At 38.0% G+C, this 12873-nt stretch overlaps 1 protein-coding gene across 2 annotated transcripts in view; it reads right to left on the reverse strand.

Moving 5' to 3' along the window:
* Positions 1-10267, reverse strand: part of LCP1 (lymphocyte cytosolic protein 1) — a 64857-nt gene extending 54590 nt beyond the window's left edge. The window contains exon 1 of one of the 2 annotated variants that reach the window (XM_006083591.2): positions 10055-10267. The gene's annotated coding sequence lies outside the window, so the exon portion shown is untranslated. Of the gene's footprint in view, positions 1-8121; positions 8189-10054 lie in introns of those variants that run through there. The other variant, XM_023748944.1, reaches the window with a different exon arrangement.
* Positions 10268-12873: the final 2606 nt, after the last annotated feature.

Below are 12873 nucleotides of genomic sequence, written 5' to 3' on the forward strand. Positions count from 1 at the left end.
ACACAACTTAAATATTTCACTAATCCGAATATTTTAAAGCAGCACTTTTCAACTGATGTGCTGCAAGATTTTTTAAAACATACAATACCTGACTACTTAGTCAGGGGCACAGATATCTTTTCCCTTAGGTTGTCAAATAAAAAATTGACAACAGCCAACACAGCAATAGCCATCCAGTGTGAATGAATAAAAATTACATTTTTTTGGTCAGATCGGCAAAAAAAATATTTCTTTTGGGTGCCGCAAAAGAAACTAGTTAATTTTAGTAACTAGTTTATGCATGCCATGGGATAAAAACAGTTGAAAACTGCCGCTTTAAAGGTATTTTTACCATGGTGCTATAGGAGCACAGAGAAGGAAGTGCTCAACTCTGCCTGAGGAGAGAAGGGAAAGCTACCTCTTAAAGAACCAGTAGGAGTTTTCCAAAGAAACAGAATGGTGAAGGGCACTCCATTTCTCCATGTAAGAGAAAATATCCCTGCAAAGTAAGGAAACAGGCTAGAGCACACCAAGGGAGCTCTTGAGAGCTTAGCATGACTGGCCAGGGATGCAGGAGGTAAAACTCCAGAAGAGTTTGGAGAAGTGGCATTGTGGTTTCCTTTCTCATTAGCTCTTACTTCCAGAAGGGAAACCTTGGTGATTTAGCCTCTCCTTGATATCTTCAGTTACAATGCTTTTTGCATTCATTAATGTCTATAGATGCAAACCTCACATATCAAGTCTGGTTGCCCAATTTTAAAAGTAGACCTTTTAGTGATATATCTGGGTTTGTAAAGACAATTATGGTAACTTAAATTTGTAAATATTCCAGCACATATGGAAGAAATGGGGATGGTTTCCGTTTTGGAAGCGTAGCATGTGGCTGGTTAAAACACTCTTTATCTTCTTCAAACAACAAAATGATTCTGCCTAAAAGCCATGTCTATTTGTTCATATGTACATGTCTTCCTCCTTTTACTACCACTTCCCATTTAGAAAATACAGACCTGAAAAATGAGGAGAGAAGTGGACATATTAGAAAACTAGAGGCCCAGTGCATGAAATTCAGGCAGGGGTGGGGGGAGGTGTCCCTCAGCCCAGCCTGTGTTCTCAGGGGATGTCTGACTGCTGGTTTGTGGGAGGCAACCGGCAGGGCACTCACTGGCTGGCCCTGTCCCCTGATTGCTGCTGCCAGTCACCTCCCTCTCAGGGGGCAGATGCTCAATGAGTGTCTGACCCCTGGTGGTCAGTGCGCATCATAGCGGCTGGTCGTTCCGCCATTCGGTCGATTTGCATATTAGGGTTTTATTATATAGAATGAGAAAGTGTGGGCCCTGCAAAGTGAAGTTTCTCCTCAAAGTCTCAAAGTGAGTCAGTGACTAGTTTGAAAAGAGAAGTAGAGTCTCTAAATCTTGGTTTGGCCTTGGTATGGGAAAAACAGAAGTAAATTAGTGTTAAACAACCTAAGAATTAAAATGCCCCTTGAGATATATAGTCAATGAAATGCACTTTATATCTTAGATATATGGATGAACAGGAGAAGAACAAGAGGAGTTTCTTCTTCCTCATGTTTCAAGACCTTCCTCCCAGTCTAAGCCAGTGGAAAGGCATTTCAGGCATCCCACAAACCTCACCCAAATGCTAATGATCTTACCTTCCTTTATAAATTAGGCTTATATACATATATAAAATGAACTAGGAAAGAACATGGTATGTAAAAAAATTGGATTTTCTAGTGCAACTGCTTCTTGCTGTGTGTTTTTTACATGTTACTTCAATTTTCTGAGCTTTAATTTCTTCACAGGTAAAAGGAGAATATTAATAATCCAACTATAGTGCTCAGTCCACAGGGTTGTGTTAGAATTAGATAAGACAAAGTGTTAAATTGCACAAAACTGTGCTTGGCAAAGGAAGGAAGGAAGGGAAACAGGAAGGGAGGGAGGGAAACATAAAGAACTAGAACTTTTACAAAATAATCTTAGGGAACAAACCCAATTTCCACTATAAATTGTATGAAATATTATGTAGCATCACCATCTAAAATCCACAATTACATGTGTGTTATGGGTTTGTGGGAGACATAAATTTTGATTTCATATCTGTGCTCTATCTTCAAATGTTTTTAGCTTGGCTTGTTTGGGCTCTGGTGCCAAGTTTCTCATCAAGAATCCTAGAAGTGAGTCTCAAAAAGATATTGAACAATTGGTAGATGATACCAACTAGAAGCCAGCAGTATTGGTATTGGCTGATCTCATGTTGAGTGGTCAAGGGGCTCTGGACTTAGTCTTACCTAATATACTGATGGTGGAAACTACCTTCTAAAAGTTGAGAAAGTATGGCCAGAGGGGGAAAATTACAGCAACGTTAAGAAAAGCCTGACCACATCCATTATGAGTCATGAAGAGAAAAGAGATCTTTGGATATCTGTGATGAGAACCACGGGGCAATAAGGCCTCCTCTCTTGGGTGCACCAGTGCTCGGGGACTGATTCTGTTAGCCTTTGCTCTACATCTATCTGCTCTTCACTTCCTAACTCTCCAGGCATTTTCTCTATTGTAGTTTGAGCTAGAAAACCACTGAGACAATGTGCAGCAATGTTTGTATATTAGCAATGACAACAGAAGCTTCTATTTATTCTTAATAATGTGACCTCATTTTCTATAGGCTTCTTGGAGTAGTACTTTGAGAATCTCAACTGATAAGCTCATTCACAGAAAAAAACACACACAACAAAATGAGGAGTTACGGATAAACTAAGGCAGAAAATTTTAATTTGATGGGCTATACTTACCTTCACTTTGTTTGAAGCCACAGTTTGATTGGCAAGTATTACCAATAACAACTTACAATGGAATGTGCTATGACATTTTTTGGTCAAAAATTTAAATAACTGAATAGTCTAATACTTTCATAACCCTAGTTTTAAGGCATTTGTACCATAAAATCATCAAGCATTTATTTGCTTATTTTTAAAATATGTTTGGTAGCCCTAACCGGTTTGGCTCAGTGGATAGAGCGTCGGCCTGCAGACTCAAGGGTCCCAGGTTCAATTCTGGTCAAGGGCATGTACCTTGGTTGCGGGCGCATCCCCAGTAGGGGGTGTGCAGGAGGCAGCTGATTGATGTTTCTCTCTCATCGATGTTTCTAACTCTCTATCCCTCTCCCTTCCTCTCTGTAAAAAATCAATAAAATATATTTAAAAAAATATGTTTGGTATATCAGAAAATCCATCAAAAGTAGAGTTGGGAAATGTGACATTAGGAATAATTATCCAATAGTCAATTACAGAAAGGAATATTTAGATTTATTAGAAAGCAGTTACTGGATGAATTTAGAAGAGACAATGTCATTTAAATTCATGTGTTTGCACCTTTAAGAAACTGAATATATAATGGGAAAAAGCAAGGTGTAAATCTTGGCTCTGGCACTTACATTGGACTTGACCCTCCCTAAACCTTAGTTTGGTCATCTATTATAAGATGATGATAACAACAACCTTATGCAGTTTTTATATGGAAATATAAGACTAACATATATTAAGTGCTTAGCAAATAGCAAGGACTCAATGAGTCAGCAGGGATGGCGAGTGTAGAAGAGTGAAATATACACATAGATTGATAAAATGGGGTAATGAAAACAGGGGAAAATTAAACCAAGAACAGACCTGAGAAATAGATAGGACTTTCCCTTATTTTATAGAGGAAACTGAGCTTCCAAAGGCTTAAGACATATGCTCAGACTCTGCATATAGTAAAAGGCTAGAAATAAATCTAAATTTGCCTCAAAATTTGATCTCTTCTTTATACCATATCTATTTGTTTCATGAACAGAAATTGCAGACACACACTCAGACTCACAGCTTTAAGAAAACTGACATTACGCCTGGCCGGTGTGGCTCAGTGGTTGAGCGTCAACCTATGAACCAGGAGGTCACAGTTCAGTTCCCGGTCAGGGCATATGCCCAGTTTGGGGGCTCAATCCCCAGTAGGGAAAGTGTAGGAGGCAGCTGATTGATGATCCTTTTTCATCATTGATGTTTCTATCTCTCTCCCTCTCCTTTCCACTCTGAAATCAATAAAAATATACTTTAAAAAACTGACTACATATATTACATACATTACATATTATATACATTATACAGGGTTGGGCAAAAGTAGGTTTATAGTTGTAATACAAATAAATAATACAATAATTAATAAATAAGAATACAAGAATAAATTGTGTTTTGAGTACTCACAACTGTAAACCTACTTTTGCCCACCCTTGTATATGACCACCCAATAGATTGTGTTGCAATTGCCTTTTTCTATGATCACAAGAAAGAAACAGAGAATCAGGAATATTTTGATGAAAAATCTCAACTTGAAAGACACTGAGGGAAGAAAAAAAATCTGAAAAACTCCCCAAGGTTGCCTATAATATCCCACCTATCCAAAGGGAAAAAATGTTAAATGTTTATAAAGCATTGGAAATGACAGGGAAAGCTCATTTCACATTTTTTAGATGACGAAAGAAGGCTCAATAATATAACACTGACTACTTGTTTCTCATTTTTTTTTACTTTCACTTTGCACGATTACATAGCTTTTTCCATAAGGAATGTCTGGTCCACTCTTTTTAATCTGGCCTTCTTGGTGAAGGAAATGTGAGCTGATAATGCCAAGGATCCACATTTTAAAATGCTACACCCGAGGCTAACAAAGATGTAGTTCTAATTCTAAATTTAGCCTGAGCAAAAAGGGAGAAGATGCAAATTTTATACAAATACATTTGTGCACCTCTTCATACATTTGGATACACAGTTTGGATAAATTTTAGTGATAACTACAAGACAGGGATCAAAATGTAGGATATTATTTAAGTGCAAAGTAATTATTCCATTAATTCACTTCCCTCAGGAAAGTGCAACCAGAGAAAAAGGGAAAACAAATTATCTGGAAGATAGCAATTCACATGCATAATTAATTTGCCTACTGAGTTTGGTGTTTTGGCTTTTCTGCCTGTGGAGAACATAATCTCTTTTTCATTTTAGCTCAGCCAGTCAAGATGTGTGTGTGTGTGTGTGTGTGTGTGTGTGAGTGTGTGTGAGAGAGAGAGAGAGAGAGAGAGAGAGAGAGAGAGAGAGAGACCATCTATCCATCCACCCATCCATGTAACTGGAACTGGACTAAAACAAGAATCAATGCTGCAACCAGAGAATGGTGAGTTTGCTAGTTCCTTAATTCCACATGTTAGCTTTTCTTTCCACCAGAAAAAACAACCAACCATATTTGAGAAACAAGCCTCCTTATAACTTACTTGCAAGTAGGGAAGATGTAGGCAGGACTCTGAAGTTGAGCAAAACTTATTTTAACTCAATAAGTGGGCTTTTTACCTCTATTCCTCAACTAACAATTAAAACAATCTTTCATTCTTTGGTAGTTTTTAGAATAATTGTATTTGGCCATTATTATATAATTACTAGAGGCCCAGTGCACGAAATTCGTGCAAGGGGCTCGGCCCTCACAGCGGCAGTGGCTTGCCTCGACCCTCGCAGCCCTGGCTTCGTCCTGAAGGTCGTTTGGCTGTCTGGTCTAATTAGCATATTACGGTTTTATTGTTATAGATAGACATGTATATTTGGGTCTAAATACTAAATTGTTTAACTTATTTCTATCTATCAGTCAACAATTAGAAAATGTACCACTTTACTAAAAGTATTCTAATCTTCCAAGACTGATAATAGAGTTTTTGAGGGTAGAGATTATGTTTTGTGACTCAGGCAGAGGTCAATAAATTGGTAAAAACCAAATACTCAGTTAAGTGCATAGAGGGGCTAAATAAATGGTGATGATTATGATAAAGAATGGACTGTTTAATAAAAGCAATTATAATACAGATGTATTTATTTGGGATAAATTATGATTATTTAAGTTCAGCTCGAGGGCTTAAGTGTAAAAAGTGCCATGGTCTGCTGCCTGTTTACTCCAGGAGGTTTCCCCTGGAATTCAGCAGTTAATACAAAACTGATTCAACTGTAGAAAATTAATCAAATACATATTTGAATGAATTAAGTAATCTTGGGTTGTTGTGATGACTACATGCATTAATATGGTTAAAATATTCAATTCAAAGTGAGTAGTAGTACATAAGTATTAGCTGCTATTATTAAGCTGATAAATTGAAAGTCTTTTTTCCACCTCTGCTGTTTGTGGTATCTTACAAGATGGAGTGATTATGAAATTACAGGGAAGACTATGTAATGACTGAAATTGACAAACCAAAAGGAACAGTCAATAGCACAGTATAAGGAAGTTGAATCAGGAGGAAACTGAGGGAAGCAATCTGGAGATGCCATCTGGGAGCCAGCAGTTATAGCAGCTGTATGGAGATGCCCCTGAAGACGAACATCTAATCAGGTGGTAACTTGTAGAACTTCAAAATGAAAACAATGTGAAACTGCAACACTTTTTATTTGAGAAGCACACTGCCATCTACCAAAATGGGGAAACTTGAACATCTTGAAATCTGCCAACACTAATTAGTTTTATATTTTGGTGAACTCTAATTCTAATTTTTATTTCTGCAGGGTTCAACATGCAGATGGAATAGCATTATTTCATTGATAGAGAAACTAGCACACAAAAGAACATTAGGAAGACCATTAGATTAATCTAAATGTCACTCTGCTATAAAATCTGCTATTAGTCATAAAGTCCAATGCCTTTATAATCTTAGTTCAAAAATCTTTTACTTCATAGCTATAAGCTTATAAGAAAATTTATTTATTTTATCTAACTTGATTTTAAAATTTGTTTGGTATATCGCCTATACACACAGAGGCTGGCTTCTCTTTAGGAAATAAAGAGAAATTGACTTGAGAATTTTCTGAGAATAATCTAAAGTGACTAAGTAAAAGTTAATGATATACAGTCCTTTGCTCTTTGTCATCAAAGAAGCTCATTATCAAGTACATAGCTTGGTAAGGGTAGCCAAGTTTTAGCTCAATGAATATAGTTAGACTAAGATAATGAGATTATGATTTTGCCTGTTTTCAATGGTCATCAAACAATTTCTTAAATTCCTTGAAGTCAATGTCTGTTTAGTGCTTTGAGGCCAAAATAAAGAATAGTGTTTTGGCAAGATGGAAGCAAGGTAGAATGCAAAATATATTATTACTGTATCTCCTTTTATAGCAGTCACTGGAGAAACTCAGTAAATATTAAGTTAATAAGTGAAATCAAAGAAAAGGCTCTGAGGAATACCTAAGGAGTTGAGAAAAAATACTTGTGACAAATTTGCAATTTAATAAATATCATTAGCAGTTACTGTGTGTTAGGAGAAATAGAGAAGGAGCTCAGGTTGTCAGGAAATAATACCATTGCTGCTATACGTACTCTATGATCAAAGCATTAAGCAAACACACACAGAAGAAACTTTGTGAAAGAAAGGGGGTGAGGTTCAGTAGGAAAAATTAAAGGGCATACTTCTTGATGTGAGCCTTGAAAAATAACCAGAAGTTTTACAAATAAAGGCAAAAGTAATTGGAGAAACAGTTGGAGCAAAAAAAAAAAAGTGAAATAACATAGAACTTTCTGGAGGCTTGTGGTCTTGTGCACTCAGAATGTGAGTAAGTGAGGGGGGTGGGGGGATCAGAGAGAGCAGAAGGAAGTGACAAGAAATAAGACTGGGGAAGTGGTTGAGGCAAGTTTGTGAAGGCACACAATTCTTTAGTAAAATTATGCATTAATTAAAAATACTTTATTTTACTATTATATGAAACCTGCAATGATATCTCTTATTATAAAAATAGAAATGTTTCTGGGTTTACTGCAATTATTTCTCTTTCTCTCTCTCTTTTTCTCTCTCTCTCTTTCTCCCTCCCTCTCTCCCTCTCTCTTTTTCTCTCTCTCTCTTTCTCCCTCCCTCTCTCCCTTTCTCTCTTTCTCAATCCCTCTGTTTCCCTCTCTCTCCCTTCCTTTCCAGATTCCTTCCCTGCCTCTTAAATTGAGTGCCCAGACCTCTCCAGTCAGTTTTGGAAATAAAAGCCTTTAATTATCTACATCTGGTGGAAAAAAATATGCTGGTGTGGAAGAGAGAATCTGGAATAGACACACATGCTTATAGAGAGGTAGCACGAAGCTGGAAACCCTGGCTACTTACAGCCCCTGGCCCCCTCCAACTGCTCAGTAATCTTAGGCCAGTTTCTTTATGATCTCAGCCCACTCCTCTTCTGTAAAGATGATTAAATGATGAAATGCGTGAAGAGTGGCTGCACATGGTAAGTAATTATAGATGTTAAGTGTTATTATTACTTGTCCCATCCTCTCTCATTTAAATAGATACATTTGAATGAGACTTTACTTGTTAGCCTCCCCTTCCCCAAAGGATTCAGAAAACAAATTATAAATGATGTTAAAACACTAAAACTGTTTCCCAAATTACCAACTATTTCAAGACATAATTTATGAAAAAGACAAAATTTAAAATTTGACAAAGAAAAGCATGCCTGAGATTGCTAATGAAATGTCCCCTCAGCACAACTCCATCCCACCACAGCAGTGCTTGCTCAAAGGACAAGACCCAGAAGTTGCTTCTCTGATGTTACTGGCAGTGAGCTAGAATGAACAGGAATGAATATTTTATAACATAGCATGTTGATGCTTTAACAAGCTAAACTTGATTTAAATCAAGAGACTTTTTGCTACTTTAAACTAACTTTTTCACATTCCATTTTATTGCCTCCAATGTAAGGAAAATGCTGACATACTTTACATCCTAATTTATTTTATTCTCATCAATATTTTTACTTAACACATAGCACATTTTTTTTATTTGTTCTTTTGGGAGGTTCAAGTCTGCCTCTCTTAATTCCACATTTTTTTTCAGGTGACATGTGTAAAACAATACTAATGGTCACATTTTGCAATGTTCAGAAATTCACATTTATAGTTAAATAGTTAATTTCATTCAAAATTGCCTGTGCAGATATTCTTTAAACAAGTTTATTTAATAGAAACCAATTATGATTTGTATAAAATTAAAATCAAAATGTGTGTGGATAAACCACCTTTGTTTAATGATTTTTTTGAAGGTTTTTTTTTAAGTGGTCCTGATGGAGTAATTATAGAACACAAGTTGCTATACTTGATTAAGAAAAATTGGGTTTTGCTAAGTATGCTGAAAAATGAATCCATTTCTAGTCTGAATGGCTTTTATGTTTATCATCTGTCAATGGTTCTTAATATTGTTGGATAATGATAAATAAATAAAGGCTGATATTACAAGATCTAAAGTCTGTTTCAACAAAGTTTCTAGAATAAATACCCCCGTCAACTTTATAGGAATTTCTATTGTAGACAGAAACATTTCATCCAAAATTTAATAGTCATTTGTCTGGTCATAAGCATAATGAATAGTTCAGACAAATCTGTGAAAAAGTACAATTAGGCAACACAAATTGTTTTTAATGTTAGAGAATAAATGGATAAGAGGTGGCCTCTAACTCCATGTGGTTATTAAGCACACCCATTAAAAACTGTTGGCATCAAAATCACTCGAGTAACCAGTAACATATTAACATGTGATTCAAGATGTTAATATATCCACTAAAGTATTGTAAAGAAGTTTTGTTTTTGTTTTTATTTTTAGAAAAAAACAGGACCACAGTAGCAAAAATTAAACCACCCCCAATTAGGCACAATCTAAATGATCAATATGCACTTTTCTAAAAGCTTTTTTAAAGCAGATAAAATCACAGTAAATAGCCTCCCTCAAATAAAGCAATAAAAATAAATCAGAACATGATTTAGTTTTAAAAAGAGAAAAAAAATCATAGTTTTTTTTGGGTCATTACAGTGCATAATTGGAGAAGCCACCCAGAGAGCTGAGGGGTCCCACTCTAGACAGCCACCTGATGTGGCTGCAGCATTGCTGAACAGTTTAATGGTGGCAGGGCTCACAAAGGGCTCAGCTGACAGGTGTCCAGATCTCTAGTCCTCTGAAAGCAAAATCCAAATCCACAGAAACAGAGCCACCCAATAAGCAAAGCATCACAAGCACTTAGAAATGACAAAAAGGCATGAAGAAAATTTACCTTGTAGAAAAACGGTCCTCAATGGTACTGGCGTGTGACCAGAAACTCCCTTCTTTCTGATTTGCAGAAGAACTTTGTCAACCCTGAGTGTGTGGTCACAAGGCAGGAAGTGACTAAAATGACAAATCATCAGCCAAGAAAGAAATAGATTTTGTCTTTATAAGGACATTTTACTTAACTTTCTTCATGTCTCCTCCCCCACAAAAATCACCTAACAGAACAGGTCACACTGAAATTCAGAAGCCTCTCACCACTTCCTCTTTATAAGCATTTTCCTCTTTCCTTCCTTTTTTTTCTTTTCTCCTCTATCTGTTTGTAAGGTTCTGGGCTACTTAAACCTGTCTGAAACCTGTCTGATTTCAGATAACAAGCAACGTCAGCCTGCTGCCTTGCCTTCTTTCTCTGATCCCAGTTGAAAATGCAAAGCCCAGGTTTCTGGCTACTTACAGTGTTACCAATTGGGGTTACCAGCTAGGACCTCAGTTCTCATCGACTCAGAAAAGATTTTAAGGTCAACGAAAATGAAAGTAAAGCAAAGTGGGGTTTATTGAAGATACACTCCAAATGAGGAGCGGGCCAGTCAAAGAGACAATGGCCGGCCTGCTGCCAACTCACTGGGAAGTCAGAGAAAAGGGGGCCTTGAAAACAGGTTCAGGGGGTTAGCACAGGACGAGCTGCCGCTGCCCATTGCTCCCCTGATTGCACGTCTCATGGGGTCCTTTAGAGATTGGGGGTTACATGCCTGTGGGGGAATGACACGGGTGTGTTCCTTGGAGGAAGAGCACGCCCTGGGTCCTTTGTCCTGAGTGTATTTATCTCTCTTGCAGGTGGGAACCTTAGGGGAGGTCTCAAAGGAGGGTCTTAATAGAATATTCATCAGCTTTCCAGGTGTGCTCTTTCAGGGTCGTGGTGTCCACTGATTGGTTGGTACCAGGGCAGGGGGTCATTAGTCAATGTAGCTGGTCCTGAGGCAGCCACGGAATCATTTGTCTGGTTTTGCTGCTTTTCTGGGCCTGGAGCTGAAATACAACTGAGGCCTAGATGTTATCTTTGGGGAGGAAAAGGTTAGGGGGGTGTCTAAACCACCTGACCAGTGATATGAAAGATCAGGGGTCCAAACTGCAAGAACAGTGATATGCTAGGGGAAGAAAAGTTACCGGCTAGTTCTGAATCTGCTCTCTGGCGATCTGCTGGCTGCTGGGCCACCCATAGAGAGGCAGTCTGAAGGCAGTGTTGGTAGAACCCCTGTTCAGGACCCCAGAGTAGGCCTCCCCCCAATTGCTCATGTCTAACTTCCTACCTACAACAGCAGAGATAAACAAATTATTCATTTTTAGTTAAAGAGCCAAGGGGGAAAGTGGCAGTATATCTGAAACAAACTAAAAGGGATTTTCTTGGGAAAGCCCACCCCAGCCTAAACCAAATCCCTCTCAAAAGTCCCCAAACAATGTTATTGGTGCAAACAAAACAAAATAACCTCTTTAAGGGGAAGGGCTAGAAAAGCTAGACCACTATATTATTTACTCATTCTTCTATTTATAGAACACCCAATGTGCTAAGGATCTCTTTAACCCAATTAATGATTTCAATTATTTAGACATTTCCTATAAAGAGCACCAGTGGATAACTTAGGCAGCTGTTATGGTTAAATGGGCAGCTAAATTCTTCATACAGACCAGATTTATTTTTTGAATGCACATTTAATAAAATTAGCAGTAGAATAAAAAAGCTCTATTCTATACCCAAACCCCTGATGCTTGTCTTGAGATCAAATTCCTATCTTCAAATGTAAGTGCTCAAGTGCTCATGAAGGGTGTGAAGGGTGTGTAGTGCTCTGAGTAATGTTGACTGAGCATTAAGCATAGTCTCCACATTGCCTAGAGACTGTGCGTGGCTCCACAGCCAGACTGCTATTGAGGAATCAGATATATGGCTGTGCTCCAGATCTGACTGAGTTGAGGATGCTTGATTATTCCATTCACTTCTGTATTTACTAAGGGCCTGGAACCCTGTCAGTGGGGCCACTGGTTGGGGGACTGCCTTTGTACTTCTTTTGCTTCTTTGATTTCTTTAGAAAGGTCCTACTTCTGACCTCAAATGTTAAACCAAGCTGTTCTGATTTATCTAGTCCATTAGCCAGTGGTGGGCAACTTCTTAGAACCCCACAGTGGCTCCCCTGGGGTTAGGCAGAAGAATAGGAAGAGATGGTGGAGATTCATCCATTTTAAAAGTAGTTCACTTCACAGAGAACTGTCAGCTTCTTGTGCCTCCCCAGGGAAGTTGGAGGAAGTGAATCGAACCCTGTTTTCTCCAGTAATAAGTTGCAAAGGGGTTTCAAAAAGCACCTAAATTCTTTTGGGACACCAGAGAAATACCCATGCATTGCTGTGACAGGACTAATCACGTTACAACGCAGCCAAATGCTGGTGGTTTCCACGCTGGTGGAGACAGTCATCATTAAGGGGCCCTACACAGGGCTCTCCATGGTCTTTTGGATTAAAAAAGTGTGAAGTTACTGCGAACCTCCCTAAAAAAATCTGGTTCTGCATCCTGTGATTTCAGGATGGAATGAAGGTCCAGCAGTAACTCTTCATAAATGGAAAGAGACTCAGTTCATGTACCTGGGAGAAGGAAAGCAGCAGCATTCTGTAGATACTATTGCCTGGTCACCAGAGAAATCTATAAAGAAGAGCAATATATAGAGCAAGTGTTGGGGTGCCTATCTGTAGGCATTGATGATTCAGGAATGAATAAGACACAATTCCTGCTCTTAAGGAGTATATAATCTAGTAGGAGAAAGAGACATGTAATAAATGCCA

Source organism: Myotis lucifugus, unplaced genomic scaffold (assembly GCF_000147115.1).
Source record: "Myotis lucifugus unplaced genomic scaffold, Myoluc2.0 scaffold_7, whole genome shotgun sequence".
In the NCBI taxonomy this organism is placed as follows: Eukaryota; Metazoa; Chordata; class Mammalia; order Chiroptera; family Vespertilionidae; genus Myotis; species Myotis lucifugus.